Consider the following 24,774-nt stretch of genomic DNA (forward strand, 5'->3'; position numbering starts at 1 on the left):
TGAGTGGCTTATTTATTAGCATAATGCTTCATGGTTCATACATTTGTAGCATGTCAGAATTTCCTTCCTTTTTAAGGCTGAATAGTATTCCATTGCATGGATATACCACATTTTATCTACTCATACATCAACGGACACTTGGGCTGCTTCCACCTTTTTGACTAATATGAAAAAGGCTGCTATGAACATGGGTGTAGAAATCTACATCCCCTTTTGCCTCCCCCTCTATAGTCCTCTGCAACTGTAGTCCAGGCAATCCCTTTAAACGCGCAAGCATGGTAAAATCATCCCTCGCTTTAAATTTACTAGTTTCCCACTGCTCTCAGGCAAAATCTTACTACCCTAGTTTCTCGAACACACATTGAAGACACCTGCTGTTTCTTCTGCCCTAACATGCTTTCCTCTCTGCTTCTCTAAGTTGTTTCTTCCTTCTCTCCTTTAGGACCTCAACTCCTGTTCTATTTCCTGGGCAAATAATTCCCTGATCACCCTCCTACACTAGGTCAGGGAACTCTCCCCCTCCCTCTTTCACTTTCCCCTCCTACCACTTGTCACAATTGGCACTATCTCATCGTGCGTATTTGTGGCAATTTTATTGTGTTTCCACTAGAGAATAAACCAATGAGAGTGAGGGCATTACCCTGTTCCTACAGTGCCTGTCAGGACGTGGCATCCAGTAAGCACTCATTATTTGAGTAATCTATTTCAATAATAAGTCTGTGAGGACGTAGCTAACCCCTCCCGCCCACAGGCCAAGCCACAGTGGAGGATAGGGGTGGCCCTGCAGGCTCCGGCCGACTGTCTTTACCCCCCACCCTAGCCGTCCCACAGGGAGGTCCTCGGTGCCTGGGGTAGGAAGCTCAGGGCCGCCCCCTCCCGGCTCGCGCAGCGGGGATCAGCTCCGAGCCCCCGGGTCCGCCTCCACTCCGGCGTCCGCCTGGGGCGGGGGCGGGGCCGGCCTGGAGACGTCACTTCCGGTGTACACAGCCGGTCCGGGCGGTGTGCTGGGGGCCGGGGCGCGTCGCAGGTGAGGAACGGGCGCGAGCGGGCACTCCGTGGCGCAGGCGGGCGGGCTGGTGGGTGGCCGGTGGGCTGCGGGCCGGGACTGGCGACTGGACGAGCTCGCGGACAGCCGCTCCGCTCGGGGCCGCGGGGCGCGGGGCCGTGGGCTCCCGCCCCTTGCCCGTCCGCTGTGGAGGACGCCGGGCTCTGGGGGCGCTGGCCGGGCGGACGGAAGCCCGGAGGGGCCTCATGGCTCGTGCCCGGGACTGGGGGCGCCGGGGTACTCCGCAGACGCTGGACGGGAGGGGCGGGGGGCGCTCCCTCGGTCCCCCGGGGCCGGGGAGGTCGGGCTGGCGCCGGCGCCCGTTCCCGGAAGCCGGCGGAGCGGTCCGCGGAGGCACGGCGGCCTGTGGGCGTCCGGGGTCCGCTGAGACTGGCTGGGGACGCGGCCCTCACGCCGCCCCGCGGCTGCCTGGCCGGCTGCGCGCACCTTCGCGGCCGTGCGGGGCCACCGAGGGACACGATTTTCCGGCCCCGCGGAGCCTGCTGGCGCAGTCGAGCCGGGGGAGGTTCTGCGGGGACCCGGCAGGTCTGGGGGCTGAAGGACGCACGCCTGTGGGGCGAGTGCAGGGTCAGGGGTGTGTCTTCCTGCTCCGCGCGGTGCGAGGAAAGAAGCACGCCTGGTTGGCATGATAAGAATTCTGTTCATACTCCTCACAAAATTTGCCAGGTGAACACTCAGGTTGGGGGACCCCGATTTGAAAAAAGCTTGTTCCCGCACCGTCACCCCCATTATAAAAGAAATTCATTCTCCTCACATGCAAGACAACACAAAAAGTGTTGTGACAATACTTTTTCAAATGACAGTCATCCGCCAGCCTGCCACTCAGTGACGATCATTGCTAACATTTTGGTTATGTCAGTAAATACAACGCATTTCACTTGTATTGTCACATCTGTGGACTTGATTGCACACCGTAATTTAAAGCCCTGCTGGTACATAGGTAGATTGTTCCCAGTTGGTCACATCACAAGATAATTTTGTCAAAAGGAATCGTCTGATTGTTTTAGGATAAATTTACAAATGAGGTCAAAGGTAACCTTCGTGTAAAAAATCGGTTATATTTGTTTCCTTTATTGACAAGTTGGAAAAATTCTTCTCCGTCCCGGTGTTATAAAAACTTCCATTCATTTTGCTTCTTGTTTCATGGTTTTATTATGATTATTTTTTAAATTTCAGTTTAAAAATTGCTCAAAATTTCGTTTTGGTGTAAGATAGAAAATATTTTCCAAATGGTTAGTTGACCCAGTTTTATTGAATAAGCTATGACTGCCGTTTTATCATATTTTAGATCTGAAGTTCTCAGTATGTGTTTATAAGACACTACTCACAAATTTGATATGTAGATTTTGTGAAGACTGTTTTTAAATTTCGTTCACAGTATCTTTTCTTTTTTCTTAATAATTTTCCTTTACAAGGCTAGGAAATATTTCGTGTTTGGGTGTGTTTTTTTTTTTTTCTTCTTTTCTTTTTCTCTTTAAAAATGAAAAGTTTAGTTTATTGTTTCATTTGCTTTCTTGCTGACAGGATAACAAACTCCATATGAAGAGTTCAGGTTTGTTGTGGCAACTTTTCAGTCTGGCATTTGAGATTCTAATCTTCCTCTATTTTTGCACACGAATACGTAGGTTAGCATTGGAGACCAAGATAGAAAAGCTCTCAGATTCCCTTGGCAAGCCTTGATTTTTCAATCTAAAATTATCTCTGGATTTTTGGAAGACAGCATGTTTTAAGCATCCTTAAAAAAAAAAATTTAAACAAGTTGCATATGATTCTGCTGAAATCTTACTAAATGTTTATTCTATTTCAATCCCGGAGCCTAATACACCAGAAGCTTTATGTCAAGTGGTGCTTCCAAGACTGTAGGAAAATAATCGTATGTAAGAGCTAGTCGGCTGGGGCATCCCATGGGTTGGGTGTCCACTCTCTTTCTTTCCCTCCTGAGACTTCGTCCTTAGTGGAAAATGATGACCTTCCTCTCTGGACAAAGAATGTTGGTTTGAATAAGGAATAGCTTTACTTTGGAGTTACGGTGGGGCCAGGGAAGGGGGGTGGGGGGTGCCTTTTTCTCTTAGTATAAGTTCACTAAGAGCCTGAATGAGTGAGGGGTTGTGTTTCAAATGTGTTTATCTCTATTGAAACTGCTCTTGAGGCCCAATCGATAGATGCAGTGGCTGCTGCTTACTCAGTTCCCTTGACCTTGACCATAAATATTTGGTATGGTAAGCCAGATTTTCTTGCTGTTGTCAGTCTCCTCTTGGTTGGCCTTTTTGACTTGGAGCTATTGTAGTCCTTTTCTTAAACTTTGTGACTGTGGTTTTTCACTTGTCTTTGTTGGTGCTCGTCCCACATCTGTCTATGAGCATTTTCCAAGGCCTAGCTTCATGCCTCTACCTCTTTTCCCCCAAACAGTGCTTCTTTGCACTCATCCAGTATGAGATCTAGGCAGAGAACCACTTCACCCCCTCACTTCTGTCTCCATACATTGACCCCAACTCAGACTTTACTGTAAGTCATTTCCGTACCTCCAGCAGACCCCTGGTCATGTTCTCCAGTCTGTGCTTTCTCCAGGTGAGGGAGCCCTTCACTGCTTCCCAAGGTGGACTGTCTTTCATGACTGTAAGGACCTATCTCATTCCATTTTCCTTCTTGATTGGAGTTGTATTTGCGGTTTGCTTTCTGTCCCTTTAACATGATTTAGATTTTGTATGTTTACTCTTAGGGACTTCAGACATAATCTGGTCCCACCCTGGATGAGAAAGATGAGACCCAGTGCTTTTATTGATTAATTTAGTCAACTCACATTTATGAAGTACTCACAGTGTGGGCCAGTTACTGTTGTGGAAAATTGGAATACAGAGCTGAAAGGCACAGCCTGAACAAGAAGGCCAAATAAGCGATTGCCATAAAGTGTCATAAGTGCCTAGAAGTGGGGGACACATGATAAGCTCCACCAGGTTTCAGAGATCTTGCCTGTCCTTTTCACTGCTATTATCTCCAGGACCTAGAACACAGTGTTCTGGGAACAATCAAGTGTTTGTTGAATGAATCAGTGATCATCTGTGAATGAAATGAGAATAAAAGAGCTGTCTATAGAGAAAATGTAAACCAAGAGACATTTTTGTAAGTGTAGTTTGGAGAATTTCAGGGAAAACTTTAAGTTCAACCAAAATGACCCAGCTATAACCCCAAGAAGGCATGATTGGAATGTGTTTGTAGCCAGAATTGCTTAAACTTAATTTTGTATCCTCAGAAGAAAGACTGCATTTCTAGGAGAGGGTTGGGATGGTGTCTGTGGAAATTGGGGTGGTGAATCCAAGAGAGGAATTTGGTGATATGTCTGTAGGACTGCCTGGGGACTCTGGCCAGAGGAGCTGTGTGCAGTCCTTCAGTGAGCCTCTGCACCATCAAGCAGATGGGTGCATCTCTGTTGATGCCTCTACCCAGGAGAATCTTTCCCTTGCTTTGCTTCCATTCTCCTGATACCTTCTGATTAGAACATGGCTTCACATGGAGATTTCCTGCCAACGAGAGATTATGAATGGCTGAGAGTTCCATATGCAGACTGCTCGGATCAGATCCTGGTCTTGGGGTGCTGGCTAATCTCTGTTTGCCCTTCTGTAGAATGGGGATAATAGTAGTACTTTCCTTTTTGCTGCCTCGCATCTGGTGAGTGCTCAGTAAATATTAGCTTTCATGGGTATTTATAAACTTAGTAACTAGCCCTCTGGTTCATACATAGTCATCTTTGAGTTTAGGTGACCTGAATCAGTTGCCCTGGACCAGTTTGCTCCTGGGTGCACTGACAAAACCTAGAACCAAAAGGGGTAGCCATGATAGATACAATTTTCCCAAACCGTTCCCCCAGAGAATCCACCTGCAGTTGTCAGGGAAGATTCCCTGGAGGATGGGCTTGAGCTGCATACTGTGGGAGAACGTTAGTTCGGCACCACAGTGAGGGGAAAGGACTCTTAGGGAGGGCCATGACAGGCACAAAGGTGTAGAGGTGAGCAGGCTGAGGTATGTGAGCTATAGAGTTTTAGGGTAAAGGGTAGGCAGGTACGAATAAGGAAGTAGAGGGAAATGAGATTGGAGAGGAAAGTGGAGCCAGCTCTTGAAGAAACAATTAAGAACAATATGTAACTTATTGGGCACTAACAATGTGTCAGGTATTATGTTAATCCCTTAGACTCACTGTGGTAACCAGGTTTGGTGCCCTGTGTCTTGTGTATATTACGTTGTTTAGTCTTTACAACAACCTTCTGAAGTAGAGAGGTATATTACAGGAGAAGTAACATGTGGAATGTCAGCTGGTTGGTCTCTGCCTGGTGGGTGATTCAGTCTGCACATCTCTGCAAGGCTAACACTTGGTATCTTTTGTACATTTAAAAGCCTTTGTGACTCATGTATTTCCTGATGAAGTCCACGCCCATCAAGATCCTCTGACTTTATGAACCATCTTGGGTTAAAATGTGAAAATATGTGTATCTTAGCATTGAATAAAAAAGGGTGTAGGTGCAGATATGCATCAAGCTTGGAGAAATGTCATTCAGTGAAAAAGGCAAGATGCAGAATACTGTGTATGGGCCCATTTGTGTAAAAAAAAAAAAAAAAAAAAAGAGAGAGAGAGAGAGAGAGGTACACATGAAATGTTTTGTTTTTTTGTTTTTCTAAGTAGGCTTCATGCCCAGCACAGAGCCCAACATGGGGCTTGAACTCATAAGCCTGAGATCAAGACCTGAGCTGAGATCAAGAGTCGGATTCTTAACTGACTGAACCATCCAGGCGCCCCATGAAATAGGTTTCTAAGTGTAGAAAAAAATTCCTGGAATGATAGAAAAGAAACAGTGGTTGCCTTTGGGATGAAGCCCAAGAAATCTAGGCTGTTAGACTGAACTAGCTTTTTCTCACATACTCTTTTGTGTGATTTCCTTTTCACTGTATATGTGTATTATATTTTCAATTAAAAGTTAATAAAAGCAAATTTTTAAATGTTTGCCATGTATGTAGCAGTCATTAAGAGGGGGAATGTAGCATAGATGTTGAGAACAAGGACTCTATCCAGACTGCTTGGGTTCCGTTCCTGCCTCTGCCACTTACTAGTCATTAATCTCTAAGTCACACAGCCTCTGTTTTCCCCATTTTACCCTGTCTGAAAATGGGAGAGGCAGCATTAGCTATCTTCCGGAGTTACAGTGAGGTGTAAATGAGTCAGTACTTGTGAAGTTCTTAGAACAGTTCCTGACCGATGTGTTTTGTGGTGGTGGTGGTGGTGGTGGTGGTGGTGGTGGTGGTGGTGGTGGTGGTGTGGCCTTGTACTGTGCACCGCGGTGCATGTGAAGATGGGGCCACCCTGTTGCTGCGCACTTGCAGTTCATGCAGAAAGGGAAGCTAACAAAAAGCAATGGCAGTGGAGGCTGCAGGAGCTCACGACAGGCTCTGGGAACTGAAGGGGCCCACAATGGTTTCATCCAAACAGTAGATCTTAAATACGGGCAACTGCTAGAAAAAGTGAAATGAGAGAAAAGGGAACACAGGGACTTGTTTCAAGGGTGATCTGTGCCCTAGACAGACAGAGAAATGAGACAGGCAGGAGGCTGAAGGGAGCCTGAAATTGGGATACAGCGTGTGATGGCAGGTCGTCATTATATGGCCGAGTTTTTCTTAGCAGGTATAAAATAATGATACGATTTATAAATGACATCCTAGGTTTGATGAAATGTACCTTGATCTTTGAAATGGCCATGATGTAGGTGTTCCTGTGTAATTTATTTAATGAATCCCTTAATGCAGAATACGCGGGCTACTTCCAGGTGGATGCTTGTGGACAGTGCTGCCAGTGAGTGTCTTGGATACAGGCGTCTACATTTACTGAGTCTGTTTCTAGGATTCATTCCTAGATGCTATCACTTTTTTTTGTTGTTAACTGTTTGACTATGTCCCTTGTGTCTGGGCCACAGTCTGATATGTGGTTTTTCAAATTGGTAGTTGCAAAGAGTGTTAATGGGATAGTTTTTTGAGTGCAGAATTAGATCTAGATATTACCTGGAAAAAAAATCTAAATTTTCATATTAGAAATAATTTTGGGATTAGGTGCTAGCCAGATGGTAATTACAATGGGGAACCTGGGAATCCCAGAGTCTTCCCCTACCCCACCCCCCAGGTCCTAGAGGTGGATGCCTGAGAACTGGCAGAGGAGAGCTGGCCTGGCTCCCAGACTCAAGTGCTGCAGGTTGCGGTAACCTGGGCAGGGAAGTCAAAAGTGGTCCCTCTCTCATGCTCCCAAAGACCTGTCCTGCCCCTGAGTCTCAGAGTAGCAGAGAATGCAGCCACATCCCTGTGCTTCATAATGTGAGTCAGTCCCCGTCTTCAGCCTAGTCCTGGCTCATCTTCCTTCAGCTAGGGGCCGAAGGGGAGGGAGTGGTGAGCAGGGAAATGGGAGGAGCCTTGACCTTCCCTCTGAAGGACACAGGGCAGCCCTCTTAGTTTGTTGCCAGGACTTTGAGAGTTGGGGCCAGAGCAGCAGGAAGGTAAGTACTATTTTTGAAAAATATTGTAACTGTGGTATTTTGAGGAGGAATAGTTTGCTGTTTTCACTGACAGTAGGGCAGTATGAAGAATTTCACTAGAAGATAAAATGCTTCCTTCTGACTGGTGCCCAGCCTCTTTCCGAGCGGATGGATAGCTGCAGTTCCTGAGTGAGACTCAAGCTGTGCCAGGTACTGTGGTTTATGGATTTAGGCCTCCCCACTGGACTGAAGAAACAGGCACAGAGTTCAAAGAAATTGAGGCGTAGATTAGTAAGTGCCATTCACTCAACTGATAATTACTGAGAACAAAGATGCATATCTAGGTCAGTCTGACTCCCAAACCCATACAGATAATGACTTGCACTTTGTCAGTGCCTGTTTCCAGGAAATCTCTTTGTATTGGAGCATCTTACCTACAAGGTAAAAGCATGAGCTTTTTCTCCCATTAGGTTGGAAGCTCCTCAAGAACAGGAATTGTGTCTGTTTCATTCATCACTGTATCCCCAGTGCCTGAGCCGTGTCGTGCACATAGTAGGGCCTCAGTTAATGCTCGAGTATGTGAGGGCTCATGGCCTGGAGAAATGGCAGAGCCTGGAAGTCAGTCTGGTGGTAAGCCACTGCAGGCCTGCTCTACCGCTGTCTTCCCTGCCTGGGGAGAATGGGAGGGATGGAGAGGAGGCTTCTTAAATGTTCTCACTGCTAATTATTTGACCTGCTGGGATTTTGTGAGGTAGAATGGGGTCCCTCTGCCTTGACTCTGACTTGTGGTTCTTTTTGAGAGTTGGGAAGGCTTGCTGGGTGTGCAGAATTGAAGGCAGTGTTCCCAGCTTGGAGGCAGGAGCTGGGTAATTGTCCACTGATAAAATTTTTCAAGGGTGCCTTAAATTTTCAGAAACGGTCCTGAATCTGAAGCATATTTATCTAAAATCTGTGTAATTCCTCTCCATAGTAAGAGAAATAATTTATAGATTACAGTTTGATTTACCCATTTGTATATGAGTTTCTTGATAAATACTTGTTTTTCCCCATTTGAGGTTAATTTTAAATAGGTTCCACAGTGCAAATTGTTAAGAATGAGTAGCACTATTAAGTTTTCTTAAATAACTTTCTAATGGGTACATCAATTTTCATTAGTCAGCTTGCTTTTATGTTAGGAAACTTTGCGAATAACAACTGCTAAAACTAGGCTCAAACAGAGCTGAGTGGATCAAGGCTTTTTCACGTAATATACTAATAAAAATAAACTAGAGGTTTTTAATAGATGTAGATTTGGGGGACCGTTTTAACAATTTGGGTTCAAAAAATTACATCAGTGTTTGTGTTTTTTAAAAAATGATTGACTTTAGTCAACTATACTTCAGTTTAGAAAAAAGATGGACTTTAGGTCATTCTCCTTGACTTATACCCGAATTTCTGTCATTGGCAAAATTTGTTGTTGTGAATGTTTTCATAGTGCTCAGCTGCATTTGATGTGAAAAAATTTTTTTCAATACTTTTTATTTAAAAAAATTATTTAATGTTTATTTATTTTGAGAGAGAGCATGTGCAAGCAGGGTAGGGGCAGAGGGATATGTAGAGAGAATCCCCAAGCGGGCTCAGCGCTGCCAGCATGGAGCCAGATGCAGGACTCAAACTCATGAACCGTGAGATCATGACCTGGGTCAAAATCAAGAGTTGGTCGCTTAACCGACTGAGCCACCCAGGTGCCCCTGATGTGAAAAATTTTAATGGTCCAAAACCATTTTAGTTTATAAATAAAAACCTGGTTTTACCTGAGCAGACTTTCTCAGAAGTTTCAGAGCTAACTGTATTTATCCTTTGGTGATGTGTGGTAGTTATTTGTAGATAAACCTTTTCTTGGCAAGGCTTTGCCAGCTGCCCCCACACCCTGCTTTTCCTTCTTTTGAAGACTTCTGTTGAATAAAGTTTTTTTGGCTCAGAGTGTTCCTCTAATAAAATTCTTTCAAAATTTCTATCCTTGTTTTGTTTTAAAGGCAACAGCTTTTTGAGTTACTCTTTTGATTTTATAAGACTAAACACAAGTCTTAGGATACAGTAGGTTGATTTATTACGAAAAAATTCAATACCTAGCTAGATCTCTCCTCATGAGGACCTATAATGGATTTTTTTTCCCATTAAATTTTCACCATTTTTCTTGGTATGAAACTGAATATATGGTGATTACCATCCATTTCATTGACGTTTCTACTTATTCATATGCTGTTTACAAAAATAAATTAGTCTTGGGGCGCCTGGGTGCCTCAGTTGGTTGAGTGTCCAACTCTTGGTTTCGACTCAAGTCAGGATCTCACAGTTCATGGGATCAAGCCCCATGTCAGCTCTGTGCTAACAGTGCTGAGTCGGTGTGGGATTTTCTCTCTCTCTCCCCCCCCCCCCCCCCCCCCCCCGCCTCTCCTGCACTCTCTTTCTCAAAATAAATAAATAAGCTTAAAAAAAATAAACTAGTCTTTGATCTTCCTTTCTCTCCCCACCCCCAAAATACCCTCAATTTAAGCAAAATTACCCTTCATCTATATGACTATGTAACACATTTGGCCTTTTTTTTTTTTTTTTTGCCTGTGCTGTTTTGAAACTGAATTTCAACTCTGTTGACTTTATGGTTAGAAAATTTTTTTCTTCTGCTTAAATTATCAGTTGTTCGTAGATTACTAAATAAAAAAAGCTCTTCAGACCCACTAATGACAACTTGCTTTGTTATTGTAGAGGAATGTCCTGTTTTGTGGTGATAAATGTTACAGTGTTACAGAGCAAGTGTCAGGACAGGAGATAGTCAGACATCACCGTGTGGAGACAGTTAGTTCCCCTCTTAGACCAGAAGCTCCTGACCACAGGCACTGATATCCTGGGTTCCTGGAACACTCAGGCACCATTCACACACAGGGTTCAAGGTGTTGCTGTGGGATGGGTATAGTAACATCTTTATTTTAACTATTGTAAATTCGAACATTGATTAGAGTTTCTATTTAGTAGGGTTTTTTTTTTTCTATGTCCTTGAGTTTTCATAGCTCACTTTAGGATACATGAACTTCAGATTTTGTCAACTGATCAGTTATTCAGTAAGTTTTTGTTTTGCATTAACAGTAGTTTTAGTAGTCATTTCTTGAACAGAAAAAAAAAATAATCTTGGCCTCCTTAAAACTTTTTCACTGACATGTTTTACTCTGATAGAACTTTAATGTTTCTGGAGTTTTTGCATGATTCTTTAAATTAACATTCTTTAACTAATTAACATTAGTTCCATGGAAACTGTGTCCGTATAATAGGCTAGTGTTCAGTTTTGCGCATATTTTTATTTGGGGGCAGTCTCCTGGGCACAGAAATAATCTGGGCTTGGTGGACCCAGAAGTGTCACTTCCTTTCCTCTGGCTTTGGCTCTCCATGCCTGCCTTTCCATTTTGATGTTTTAATGATACCCTCCCTGCTCAGTGATTTGTGTTCAGGAAGCTAGGCAGTGATTACTTTTGTTTCTGCTTTGCGAACTTCCTCCCCCACTTCCTATTTTTACCGAGCAACTACAGGAAATGAGGCAGCTCCTGGCTGGCTGCTGCTAAGCACTGATTTGGGGTGGCAGAGGACAAGGCCTTAGGGCCTGAGCCATTTAAAACATTTTCCACCTTAGTCTTTTCGCTACCTCTTTCCTGTAGGAATCACAGGAACCTGATTTTATGATTGGGTTGAGATGATGACGTGTCCTCCTTACCCTTGGTGTGGTGTGGTGTTGCTCAGTAGGAGGGCAGCGCTTCTGTGCAGTAGGTGAGAGGTTTTCTCCATTATAACAGTAGGAGCGGGACGTCGTGGCCCAGCTGCTGTCCTGGGTGAACAGTCTGGCAGAAGCAGAGGGTGGGCTGAAGGGACCTGTTCCAAGTAAGGCTGGAAAGGTGGGTTCTGGTCACTTAGTGGGAGCCTTGACTGGCAGGCTCGGAGGGGACTAAAGAGCCCTGTCTGCTCTCTGAGATCTTTGAAGAGTGCCTCAGCCTTTGTGGTGTTCTCCTTCCCCTGAACTCATAATGGTGTTTGTTTTTTAAGCCACTGTTTAGCATTTACCCACTTGTTTTCCCATGATAACTCTTACTGTATTGTGGACCTGTGATAGCTTAACTTATGTAGGAAGTGTGTATACTCTTCCCAGAGAGAAGTAACTTTTTACACATTAGGTAACTTGAACACGGAAGGTGGACATCTTGGGTTGGGTAATTGTCTTTGGATGAACAAGGGAGATGCCCTGTGCATCATAGGATAGTTAGCATTTCTGGCCTCTACCCCCTAGCACTTGCCCCAGTTGTGATGACCAAAAAATGTTTCCAGACATTGCCAAATGTCCCCTGAGGTGGGTGTATGTGTGTGTATGTGTGTGAAGTATCCTCTCCTCCACTTGTTGAGAACCACTGTGTTAAAGGATTGAATGCTGACTTCTACTTTTGTAAAATGGAATAAAATACAATGTTGGGTTCCAACGCTGAGGTACATCTTCCCTTCTGCGTACTTCAGTTGAAAGAGCTGGGTCTGAGCATCTGACAGCTTGGCTTCTGGTCCTCACGGCAAGCATTCTCTCTCAGTCCTGTCTTGCTTGCTCCAGAAGACTACTGCATGTATAAAGAAGAAAATGAGAGGCATTTAGAGGCTACTGCATGTAGCAGTAACAATAGCTAACATTTATGGAGCAGTTGCTGTAGACCAGGTGAACAGAATTGGTGGGATTGAATGTAAGGGATAGAAAGCAAAGGGACCAGGACAGGGCCCACGTGGGGCAACATCTTGGGTTTAGGCTCATGGCTGGAGGTGCCTTTAACCAAGACAGTAAATACAGCGGGAGGAGCAGGGAGTGGAAGGATGACTAAGTACAGTTTGAAGGACCTGAGGAGATGTCTCATGGGTCTAGTCCTGGGAGGGAGAGAGAGAGAGAGGGAGAGGGAGAGGGAGAGAGGGGTCTTGACCAGAGTTGAATGTGGGTGTCATCAAGAATAGATATGGGTGTGATCTCCTAAAGAGAAATCTCTTTACTTTTCATTACTCCAGCTCAACTTCCTGTCACTTCCAAGACTACAGCTTTAAGCCATATTCTCTACGAGTGATAAACAGAATGCTGCCGTCTAGATATTTGACAGAGGTGGGATAGTGCGGTGGAGAGCTCCGCCTCTGGCAGCAGACTGCCAGGCCCCAAACCCAGTTCTCTTGGTGACTCCTACCTTAGCCACGTGGCAAGAACTTGAAAAACTCACTTAACCTCTTTAGATGCTTCACCTACCTCACAAGGTCATGGAGAGAATTAAATTAGATAATAACATGTAAAGTGCATAGCACAAAGCCTAGTATTGAATACCCACTTGGTTCATGTCAGCTGTTTTTATTTTAGGGTTCTAGCAAGGATTAAATGAGATTATGTAGCTAAAGCTTGGTTTAATGCTTGACAGATTGTCGGCGTTTGATAAATGGTTTGTTTTGTTGAGGAGTGCTTGTGTGAACATGACATGTCATCGGTAGTTGTGTTTTTGTTTTTTGTTGTTTTTTTTTTTTAAGCAGAGCCTTATTTCTAGCACTTAACCACTGCCTCTGTGGGCAGCAACACTGACTGTATAAAAATCACCATTAAATAAATACTGAGGATGTACTGATCATTCATCAAATACCTGTTGAATGTTTACAGTGTACTTAGCACTCTTGAATATCTTGAATGAGCTCCATGATCCCGAGCGTTGGAGGTGGCAGGGAAACACACAAACTGGTAGTGTGATGCAGTATGTTACAATACAATAAAGATAATGCTAAGACGTGGCCAAAAACAGTGTGTTACGGTAGCAACACAGGGGGACTCCTAGCTCACTTTTTGCCAAGGTGGCTTCCCAGAGGAGGTGATTTCTAAGTTAGACATCCAAGAGAAGTGAGTATAAACCAGGAGAGCTTTGCAGGCAGAGGGAACTGAACACGTAGATGGTAAGAGGGAAGATGGCACAAGCAAGACCTGGACAGTGGTGGGCAGTGGGGTGGGGGAAGACAGCTGGGAAGCGTTGTGGACAGCCATAACTGATGTTAAGCAGCAGAGTAGATAATTAAATTGGCTCTAAAACAGTGACACAGCAACCAGAATGGAGCAGTCCAGGAGTTTGGAAGGAGGTTCCTGTGTCATTCCAGCAAGAGGAAAAGAAGATCAGAACTCTGGATCGGCAATAAAGATTGAAGAGAAAAGACTTGAGAGCTATTAAGGAGGCAGGAAGGGTACGACTAAATGATTAAGTGGCTGTAGAGGGGAGTGAGGAGTAGAGGATAGCACCCAGGCGTCTGGCTCACAGGTGGAGATGGTGGATCCAGTAGGTAGGCGGTGATGACGTTCACTAAGACAGGAAAGGAGCGATGGAAGACGGGGAGGGTTGTTTGTGGGCACTTGATTTGAGGACCTGTCCGGAAGGTTGTTGAATATTTGGGATCAGGAGCACAGGAGAAAGATCTGGGCTAGAGAGATGGATTTGGGGATCCTCCCAGCGAGAATATGTTGATAATAGCAACAGACAAGGCACAGCATAGAACTCTGGGGGAACCATAGTGCTTCAGGTCTGTCAGGGGACGAGTGGCTCAAAGAGGCCACTAAGAATGGCCAGGGGGACAGGAGTGGAGCTTAGGAGAGTTAGCATCTCCTCAGTCAGCATTGCCTCACTCTTCTTAGTGTGATAACAGATAAGGGGAGCCAAAAAAGTAGAGTCCTAGGACTCAGAGAACAAAGAACTAAATCTTTCGGGCATTTTCTCTTGCCTTGGATAGATATTTTAAATTCATGAATGTTGAGAATAAAATTCTTCAAAGCATTTTTCTGGAGTGCATTTCTAAATATGGCTTGTGTCATTCTGAACTGACAAAAAACATGGAAATGATTGGGCTTTGAACTTCACAGACAATAACTTCACTAATCTCCCTGAAGAATTTCCTGTGGCGTCTCCACATTATCAAGGGTAGATTTAGATTTACATTGTTACAGACTGGAGAGGAGAGAAAATATTCTGTATTTTTTTCTTTGAAGAGGGAATTGTTTATGGAGTGGTTCATGTTTTTCTTTTCTTTTATAACAGCTTTATTGAAATATAACTCACATACTCTATAATTCGTCCATTTGAAATATATGATTCGGTGATTTTTAGTACATTCAGAATTCTACAGCCACCACCATAATCAATTTTAGAATGTTTTTATCACTATAAAAAGAAACCCTGTACCCATTAGCATTCATTCCTTATTCTTCTCATCCCCCAGCCCTAGGCAACCATTAATCTACTTTCTGTTTCAATGGATCTGCCTATCCTGGATGTTTCATATTAATGCAGTCCTGTAGTATGTGGCCTTTTGTGTCTGTCTTCTTTCACTTAGCATAATGTTTTCAAGGCACATACGTGTTGTAGCGTGTATCAATGTTTCATTCCTTTTTATGCCTGAATAATATCCCATTGGCTGGCTGCTAAATTACATCTTCTTTGTTCATTCATCAGTTGATAGACATTTGGGTTGTTCCCACGTTTTTACGATTATGAATAGTAAACTTCATATACAGGTTTTTTGCGTAGACATGTTTTTCATTTCTCTTAGGTGTATACGTAGGTGTGGAATTGCTCGGTTATGTGGTAATCCTATTTTTAACCTTTTGAAGTACTGCCAGACTGCTTTCCAGAGTATCTGCACCATTTTACATTCCCACAAGCAGTATATGAGGAGTCCAGTTTCTCCACATCCTCACCAGCACTTGGTATTGTCTGTCTTTTTTATGAAAGCCATCTCAGTTGCTGTGAAGTGGTATCATGGTTTTAACTTGCATTTCCCTGATAGCTAATGATGCTGAGCATCTTTTTGTATGCTTATTGGCCATTTATATATCTTTTTCGAAAGGTTCATCTACGCTTGATCATTAATTCTGGCAAGTAAATTAAGTTGCAAAACCTGACACTGAAAGAACAGATGAACATATTTGACTACAGAAATTAGGTGTGCATGCGTGTGCGTGCACGTAGTGAAAGATGCTGTAAACAGATATAAAAGATAAAGGACAGGCTCCCCAGAGAAATCACCAGCACTGTACTCTCCACCCACCTGTCCTCTTCCCTCTCCACCTGAGCTTGAGAAACAGAGTGTTTGATGATCCTGTTACCTAGCTGTGACTTTGGAAGTAGGGACCATGATCTCTGCCTTCTTCCCTGTAGCACTTAAGTACCCAGATACTGCCACCACTGCAGGTTTCTGTAGAACAGTGGCCTGACAAGTTAGAGAAATAGCTTGCCACGTGGATGAACATGTTGAACCATGTATCAGAATTTCCTTCCTTTTTAGGCTTAATGATATCCCATTTTATGGTGGTACCAAATTTTGTTTACACTCGTCCATTGATGGACATTCGTCTTATTTCCACCTTTTAGCTGTTATGAATAATGCTGCTATGAACGTCGGCGTACAAACATCTGTTCAAGTTCTTGCTTTCACTTCTTTTGTTGTGTATATATCAAGAAGTGAAATTGTTGGATCTTATGGTAATTATACATTTAATTTTTTGAGGCACCATTGTACCGTTTCCACAGCGACAGTACCGTTTTATATACCCACTGGTGATGCCCAGGGTTCCAATTTTTCAATATCCTTGAGAACATATTATTTTCTGTGTGGTTTTTTTCTTTTTATAATAGCCACCCTAATGGATTTGTGGTGGTATGTCATTGTGGTTTTGATTTGCAGTTTCCTGATGATCAGTAATGTTGAGCATCTTTTCATGTGTTTGTTAGCCATTTGTTTATTTCTAGTCACGTCCTTTGCCCGTATTAAAACTGGATTGTTTGGATTGGGGTTTTTGTTTTTGTTTCTGTTTTGTTTTTTATTTTGAGTTGTATGTAGTTCTTATATATCCTGGATATTAATCCCCTTTCAGAGGTATAATTTACATACATTTTTTCTCATTCTGTGGGTTGCCTTTTCACTCTGTTGATAGTGTCCTTTGATGCACAATAGTTTTAATTTTGATGAGTTCAGTTTGTCTGTTTTTTTCTTTTGTTGCCTATGCTTCGGTGTTTTACCCAGGAAGTCATTGCCAAGTCCAAGCTCATTAATTTTTATATATTTAATGAATTTTGCTCTAGGAGAGTATGTATTTATTTATTTAGTATGCTTAAATTGTCCCATTATTGGCCATTAATACAGCTTATTCTTCAGGTTGCGTCTGAGTCCTTTTGACAGGAGTCACATTAGAAGAATTCCTTGCTGCCTGGCCTGATAAGAATTCCTGGCTTATCTTTTTTGTTTCTGACCCCAGATCTAGAATCAGCCATTTCTTTAAGGAGCTCTGGTTTTGGGGGTGGGAAATAGTATTAGGGACATTCATTACAACTGAGATGTGAATCCTTGTAGGTCTTTTTAGTAAAGTAAACATGTACATTTTGGAAAGAAAAAGGTAAATCATGATTTCAGGCTAATATCTCAAAATCAGATGAATCGTTAAAGGATTTTTGTTTCTTTGATTTTATATTTGTGTCTGTTCTCCTTCGTTGGCAGTAACACCAAAGAGTTACAGTAAAAATACTGTTTTCAACTTGAAATAATCCTTCTCTGTGTGGTTATGCCACACTATTTGATAGTTTAGGTTCATTTTTCTGTTTTTTTTATTTTTAGGGATTGTTTTCTTTTTTTTTTAAATTTTTTTTTTTCAACGTTTATTTATTTTTGGGACAGAGAGAGACAGAGCATGAACGGGGGAGGGGCAGAGAGAGAGGGAGACACAGAATCGGAAACAGGCTCCAGGCTCCGAGCCATCAGCCCAGAGCCTGACGCGGGGCTCGAACTCACGGACCGCGAGATCGTGACCTGGCTGAAGTCGGACGCTTAACCGACTGCGCCACCCAGGCGCCCCAGGATTGTTTTCTTTTTGATTTACTTTTCTTTTTTTAGTTGTACAAAATATTTACTTAGTTCTAAAGATAAAACTATAAAGCAAGGTAGATTGAGAGAATGAATGGCTTTCTTCCATGCCCTTGTTTACTCTGTACCACATAGGTAACATTTTAATTGGTTTTTGATTTATTCTTCTATTGCTTACTTTAAAACATATAAGCAAATGTGTGTGCATATCTCCTGCACCCTACTCCACTCTCATTTTATTTTTCCCTTGTTTTTCATCTTAGCAATCATATTTCTTATTTTCAAGAATTCTTCCTTCTGCCTCCTTTATGGTTTGCTTGCTTTTGTTTTCAGGGTGCATTATCTGATATCTCTCTAAGGATACCAGTTAAAATTTCTTTTCAGGGACAAAATCTGTTTCTTCTGGAGTCCAATCTGCTTTTCATCCTAGGTGTCCTTTTGTGTCCTCTGGTTGTTAGGGGTTTTTTGTTTTTTGTGTTTGTTTTTCGTTTTTGTTTTTTTAAGTCTACTGTCTGATGATCCTTATCAGTGAAGAACTGGGTTGATGATATATATAGGTAATTGAGAAAAGGTTCCTGTTTTTCCAGCAGTCCTTTTGCCATAGGAGAAGTTAGCTGATTAAGTGACCAACCCTCAGAAGAATGGAGATCAAGTTGATGAACCTATTTCCCACTCCTTACTTCTGTACCTGCTGACTCAAAGCCAGGTGTTTATACAGCTCCTCCAGGAAAAAAGGCTCTGTCCCTCTGCCCGCCTTTGGCTCTGCGTGTTCTGGGAAGTGTTTAGCTCGGCTGTGGTCTGTTGTATCATGTAATTCCCTCTGCCTTCTCCATCTTCTGGAAAGTGGCCAGCATTTAAATAGACTATATCCCTCAGCCCTACTCATCACTGTTGTGTTGTGATTCCCTTGTCAATGTCTTTATGGTTACTTCATTAGGATTTGGGGCCAGTGGGAAGGTAAGTATTTGTGCCTCTTTATTTAGCCCATCATTCTGAAGTGAAGCTACTTTGTGCCATACCGTTGCAGACAACAGGACTGCTTTTCACTCCCATTTTCTCTGCTGGCTAATGACTGAAATGGATTTATAATTATTCTCTGTATTCCCAAATCATAGCTATCACATCGTTGAAACATGTGATGCCTCCTGCCCTGGGATACGTAGATTTCTACTTAGTTCCGGGGTTGGGACCTTTCCAGGACCTTTGTCTGTACTTTTCTCCAGACGAACAGAGATAACAAGGCCTGCCTACTCTCACTTATTGTATGGGAATGACAATAACAAGTTCATCATTTAGTGCTCAGTATGTGCCAGGTGTCATTCTATGTGCTTTATGTGTATAAACTCATTTAACTTCATAACAGTAGTTACTGTTATTATCCCTATCTTACAGATGATGAAACTGAGGCACAGAGAGGTTAAAGAACTTGCCAAGGTCACATAGCTGGTAAGTGGCAGAGCCAGGATCCCACCCAGTTAGTCGGTCCCTAAGGTCACTCTCTTATCCACTGTACTCTCTATAAAGGGAAGCTTTTCAGATATTCTCAGGCTGACCAAACCATTTTTGATATCAGTTAGGAGTATAAGAAAAGTCTTTTTATACTTTGTCTAGTTTCAAGCATGTTCTTTGTTATTGTTTGAAATAGAAATTGCTGATGACTTTGATTGCAGAAAGGAAGGTTTTAAATGACATAATCAGGTCTGGGCTCAATTTTAATCTATTGAGAATTTAGCAAACTACTGTGGTGTTGAAAAAACGTGACTTATCTACTAAAATGTCCTCTTCAGCTATGTGTTTGTAAATCTTGGGCATCATTAAAACTTATGAATAAAATACTTAAATCTTACAAGTCTTGGCTACAACTAACTACTGAGGTCTTTCACAATGTATATTGACTTCCACAATGCATATGAATAATGGATTCATAAGTGATTAATATTTTCCCAGTGAAAATTCTTTGTAAGAAAATACAGAAATGTCCTGAAATAGATTGAACATATTTTAGCCCTTCAGGCAGATAAATATGGGGTGAAAGCATTAGAAAAACATTAAGCGTTGAGAAGAATTTTATGTAAAAAATAACAAAAGGGATATATCCAGGTGCTTCTGTGCATGTCTGTGTGCATTTTATACTTTTTATTGTGGAAATGTTCAGTCATACACAACAGTAGAGCAAATGGTTGATGGATCTCAGGTACCCATCACCCATCCAACAGTATTTTGTCAGGGGATGTTATCACTGCCGTGAAGACAACTCCTTAAATGGATGTCACCACCTTTCCTGCTTCTTGGCAAAATCACGTTTGAAAACGATAGAACCTGAGTGTTATTTCAATTCCATCATATTTCCTTGAATTCAACACTGTCTAGTTTTATTATAGCAAAGATCAGCACAGGAACAAACAGATCTTTTAAGAATAAGTAAAAGCCAGTTTTCATCTTCTTAAGGGGCTTGTGTGTTCTCTCTGCCTGGGGAAGAACCCACCTGACTGTGGGACATAAGTGGTCTTGTTAGAAGGGATTATACACACAGGTTCTCACTGAGGCGCGGGGAGTACGGAGGGCAGGTGGTTCTTCACCTAGGGCTCCAATTCCAAAACTGAAGGGAGACCTCAGTGTTTTGGATATGTGTTTGACTAGGAGTGTTTTTTCATCAGTTTCTCAAAAGAGTCTATGACCTTTCCCCCCCCCCCCCCCCCCCACCATCTTCCACTCCCCAACTCCACATACATATACACAACACAGAACCATGTCCCGGAGCAGCCCATGTGGGAATCACCTGGCATCTGGAAAGCATCTTTGAGGACTCTGTGTTACCAAACAGCCTCTCTTGTGTGGGATCAGAATTGCGTCCACCACCTAGTCAGAACTACACAACACCCAGCAAGGCTGGGTTGTCAGCCATGGCTGATGGTAATGCTTACCCAATATTCCATATGGGCACCTACATTTCCCAGCCTCTCTTGTCATTACATTGGTACCATGTGACTAATTCTAGTCAAAGGGCCATGAGGGGAAGTGATGTGTGTTGCTTCCAGTGGGAAGTAGTGAAGAGTAGGTCTGAGTTCCTTTTTTTGTGCTGAGATGACTGGAAAACACAAGTTCTGATCGTGTCACGACAAGTTGAAGAAGGGCTGCCAGACCCATGCTGAACTTCATGTGAGCAAGAAATAAATCTGTCAGGTTAAGGCACTTGTTTCAGGATTTGTTGCTACAGCATAGCTTAATCTGTCTGCCAGTCGGAATAGTTCAGAACAGAACATTTACATATGTGTTCGGAGCTCTGAGAATCCACACACCCAAGTTTGATCCCGGCGCTCTATGGTCTAGTGCAGCTGTTCAGCATCCTGGGATTTTCCCCCTCATCTGTAAATTGAAGGGCTTAAATTAGATGATCTTTATGGACCCTTTTGGCACCGACGTTTCTAGATTCTGGTTAGCAGCATTTAAGTACAGCTTTCTAATGAAGTATGAAAAGGAGACTAATGCTGGCACTAAAGGTGTCCCTGGGAAACTTGTTTTTGGGGCACCTGGGTGGCTCAGTCAGTTGAGCATCTGACTTTGGCTCAGGTCATGATCTCACAGTTTGTGAGTTCGAGCCCCACGTTGGGCTCTGTGCTGACAGCTCAGAGCCTGGAGCCTGCTTCAGATTCTGTGTCTCCTCCTCTCTCTGCCCCTCCTCTGCTCACGCTCTATGTGTGTGTGTGTGTCTCTCTCTCTGAAAAATAAACATTAAAAAATATAAAAGAAATAAAAAATAAAAAAATAAAGGTGTCCCTGGGAAACTTGTTTTTTATTATGTACCTTTTGCTGTTAAATGAGAAGTTACGAAAGGAAAATGGCAATGAAAGATTTATTATTTAAATTCATTTTTTAAAAATTCATTTAAAAATAACAGCTTTATTGAGATATAGTTTATATACCATGTGTTTTAGTATATTCATGGTGGTACAACTATCACCACTATCTAACTTCGGTACTTTGTCATCACCCCAAAAAGAAACCCTGTACCCATTAGCAGTAACTCCCCATTCTACATATCTGCTTTCTGTCTCTGGATTTGCCTGTTCTGAACATTCCGTATCAATGGGATCATATAACATGTGGCTTCTTGTGTCTCGCTTCTTTCACTTAGCAGTGTTTTCAAGGTTCATCCATTTTAGTTCGTATCAATACTTCATTCCTTTACATGTATGTAATATGTATATCCAGTATTATATAGCTGTACCACATCTACTCATCAGTGGGCAGACATTTGGATTGTTTCTATTTTTTGGCTACTATGAGTAATGCTGCCATGAACATTTATGTACAGGTTTTTGTGTGAACATACAGTTTTCATTTCTCTTGGGTATGTGCATAGGAGTGGAATTACTGGGTCATGTGGTGACACTATATTTAACATTTTGAGGAACTGCCAAACTGTTTTTTCCAAAGTACTGTCCCATCTTACAATCCTACTAGCAATGTGTGAGTGCCCAATTTCCCCGCATCCTCACCAGCACTGGTTATTGCCTTTTTGTTTGAAGTAATTATTTTTGATGAAGCAGCTATATGCAAACCAAACAATGAGGAGATTTTAATACATATTTTAGCTTGTTAAGTGATTCTTTTTCACTGTGAACTTAGCACTAAAATAAAAAGTTTATTTTTAATTTATTTTGGAGAGAGAGAGCAAGAGCGTGCGTGGACATGCACGTGCCATTGGGGGAGGGACAGAGAGAGAGGGAGACAGAAGATCTGAAGCAGACTCTGTGCTGACAGCAGAGTGCCCGATTCAGGACTCAAACTCATGAACCATGAGATCATGACCTTAACTGAAGTTGGACGCCCAACTGACTGAGCTACTCAGGCATCCCTTTAAAAAAACAAAACAAAAAAACAAAAGAACAGCAGTCTTTTTATTTGTATATATATATATTAAGTTTATTCATTTATTTTGAGAGAGAGAGAGAGAGAGAGAGAGAGAATCCCAAGCAAGCTCCACGCTGTCAGCACAGAGCCCAATGGGGGGCTCAACCCCACAAACTGCGAGATCATTCATGATCTGAGCCAAAATCAAGAGTCAGACACCCAACCGACTGAACCACCCAGGCACCCCTAAAATAAAATGTTTAATGACTAATAACACAATCCCCCAACTTGTTTGGATTTTAGAAAAATTATTTCTATTTGAAAAAATAATACATTCCTTCTATCTGAAACCTAGCATAACACGGTATATTAATTATACTTAAATTAAAATTTTTAAATAATACATTCTTGAAGGGAAAAGGAGTAATGATTCACCAGATGTAATTGTTCTCTTAAAGCATAAATTTGTCTATATAAGCTGTACACTTCTAAATATCAGATGGATTGTACCTTATATAGGCTTGAATCTTTAAAAATCACAATGAGGGGCGTCTGGGTGGCTCAGTTGGTTAAGCGGCCGGCTTCAGCTCAGGTCATGATCTCTCGGTCCGTGAGTTCGAGCCCCGCGTTGGGCTGACAGCTCAGAGCCTGGAGCCTGTTTCAGGTTCTGTGTCTCCCTCTCTCTGACCCTCCCCTGTTCATGCTCTGTCTCTCTCTGTCTCAAAAATAAATAAATGTTAAAAAAAAAATTTTTTTTTAAATCAATGAAATCCTGACAGGTTGCGCATAATGGAACTGTTGATATATTACATTAAGTATATTCAGGGTTCAGTATTTAAAGAGCAACCTCTGTGTATCTTTTAAGATGTTCATTAACTCTGTGATTATTTGTTTCAAAGGTTGATGTTTTGTATATTAAATTGTTGAGAAGAGGTATACCCCATTATGTTGGGAATATAGGTATTTCAGGTAATATATTTGTATAGTCTATCCTCACTATTCTCAAATTCTATATTTGTGGATTGACTTAATGACTAAAATTTATTTGTAATACAAAATCAGAACTTGTGAAGCTATTATGGTCATTTTTGGACATGTGCAGAGTAACAAAAAATTTTGAATTGCCCAGTGTGCACACCCCTGTGGCTGTCAAACAAGGTGATGCTCTGCCTTCTTATTTCAACTCTTAGATTGTAAGGTGTCTATTCCATAATCTATCCAATGCCATGGTTTTTGCATTTTTATGCTTTATGTTGGCAATTTCACTGTTTAAAAAGCCCCCAAGCATAGTACTAAAGAGCTGTCAAGTGTTCCTAAGCCTAAGAAAGCTATGATGTGCCATATAGATAAAATACATGTGTTAGATAAGCTTCATTAAGGCATGAGGTACAGTCCTGTTGGTTGTTAGTTCAATATTAATGAATCAACAATATATATTAAATAAGATGTTTAAAGAGAAACAAATAAAACAAGGTTGTGTATTGACTGATGAAAATGTTATGACCAGAGACTCATAGGAATTGAATTCTGTGTGTCTTCTAAGAGTATTGATTCAGTATTTGCAAATTACAGTTTGCGTGATGACCTTACATAATGTAACTACTATAAATGACAGGGTCAGCTGTACATGATGTGTTGCTTCTTTCTTGCTGCTTTCAAGATTCTCTTTGGCTTTAGGCAATTTGATTATTTTATCCTACTTGGAGTTTGTTGAGCTTCATGTAGATTCCTGTTTTTCATCGAATTTGAGAAGTTTTTGGCCGTTATTTCTTCAAATATGTGCCTGTCCCTCCACTCCTTGTAGGAATCCCATCATATGCCCAATGGTGTCTCACAGGTCTCTGAGGCTCCTCAGACTGGATGATTTTGATTTATGTTCAAGTGTGCTGACTCTGCTCACTTAGTGTATTTTATGTTGAACCACTTAGTATATTTTTTATGTTAGTTATTATATCTTTAAACTCCAGAATTTCTGTTTGGTTCTGTTTTTTTCAATAGAGTTTTTATCTTTTATTGGTATTCTTTATTAGCTGAGACAGCACTATCGTACTTTCCTTTAGTTCTTTACATATGGTTTCTTTGGTTCTTTCAATGTATTTTTAAATAGCTGGTTTTAAGTCTTTGTCTAGTAAATCCAGTTTCCTCAGGAATTCTTTCTGTTGTTTGTTTTCCTGTGTATGGGTCAAACTTTCTTGTTTCTTTCATGTCTTGTAAGATTTACTTGAAAACTGGCCATTTTAAGTGATAGAATATGGGAACTCTGGAAAGCTGATTTTCTCCCATCTCCAAGTGAGTTCCATGTCAGTTCAGATAGAGAAGTGGGATCTTTCAGGGAACTACCAGATAGGTCAAATAATTTTAATTTCTAGGGACTGGAATCTTTGTAGGACCTCTAGCCCAGTTTTGCTCCCTCTGGTGGCTGCCTGCCTT

General features: G+C 42.0%; 1 protein-coding gene across 3 annotated transcripts in view; it reads left to right on the forward strand.

Annotated features, from left to right (window-relative positions):
* Positions 1 to 947: 947 nt before the first annotated feature.
* Positions 948 to 24,774, forward strand: part of GARRE1 (granule associated Rac and RHOG effector 1) — an 83,491-nt gene continuing 59,664 nt past the window's right edge. The window contains exon 1 of one of the 3 annotated variants that reach the window (XM_030297643.1): positions 948 to 1,027. The gene's annotated coding sequence lies outside the window, so the exon portion shown is untranslated. Of the gene's footprint in view, positions 1,028 to 7,287; positions 7,594 to 17,782; positions 18,937 to 24,774 lie in introns of those variants that run through there. The other 2 variants (XM_030297645.1, XM_030297644.1) reach the window with 2 other exon arrangements.

Source organism: Lynx canadensis, chromosome E2 (assembly GCF_007474595.2).
Source record: "Lynx canadensis isolate LIC74 chromosome E2, mLynCan4.pri.v2, whole genome shotgun sequence".
Lineage (NCBI taxonomy): Eukaryota > Metazoa > Chordata > Mammalia > Carnivora > Felidae > Lynx > Lynx canadensis.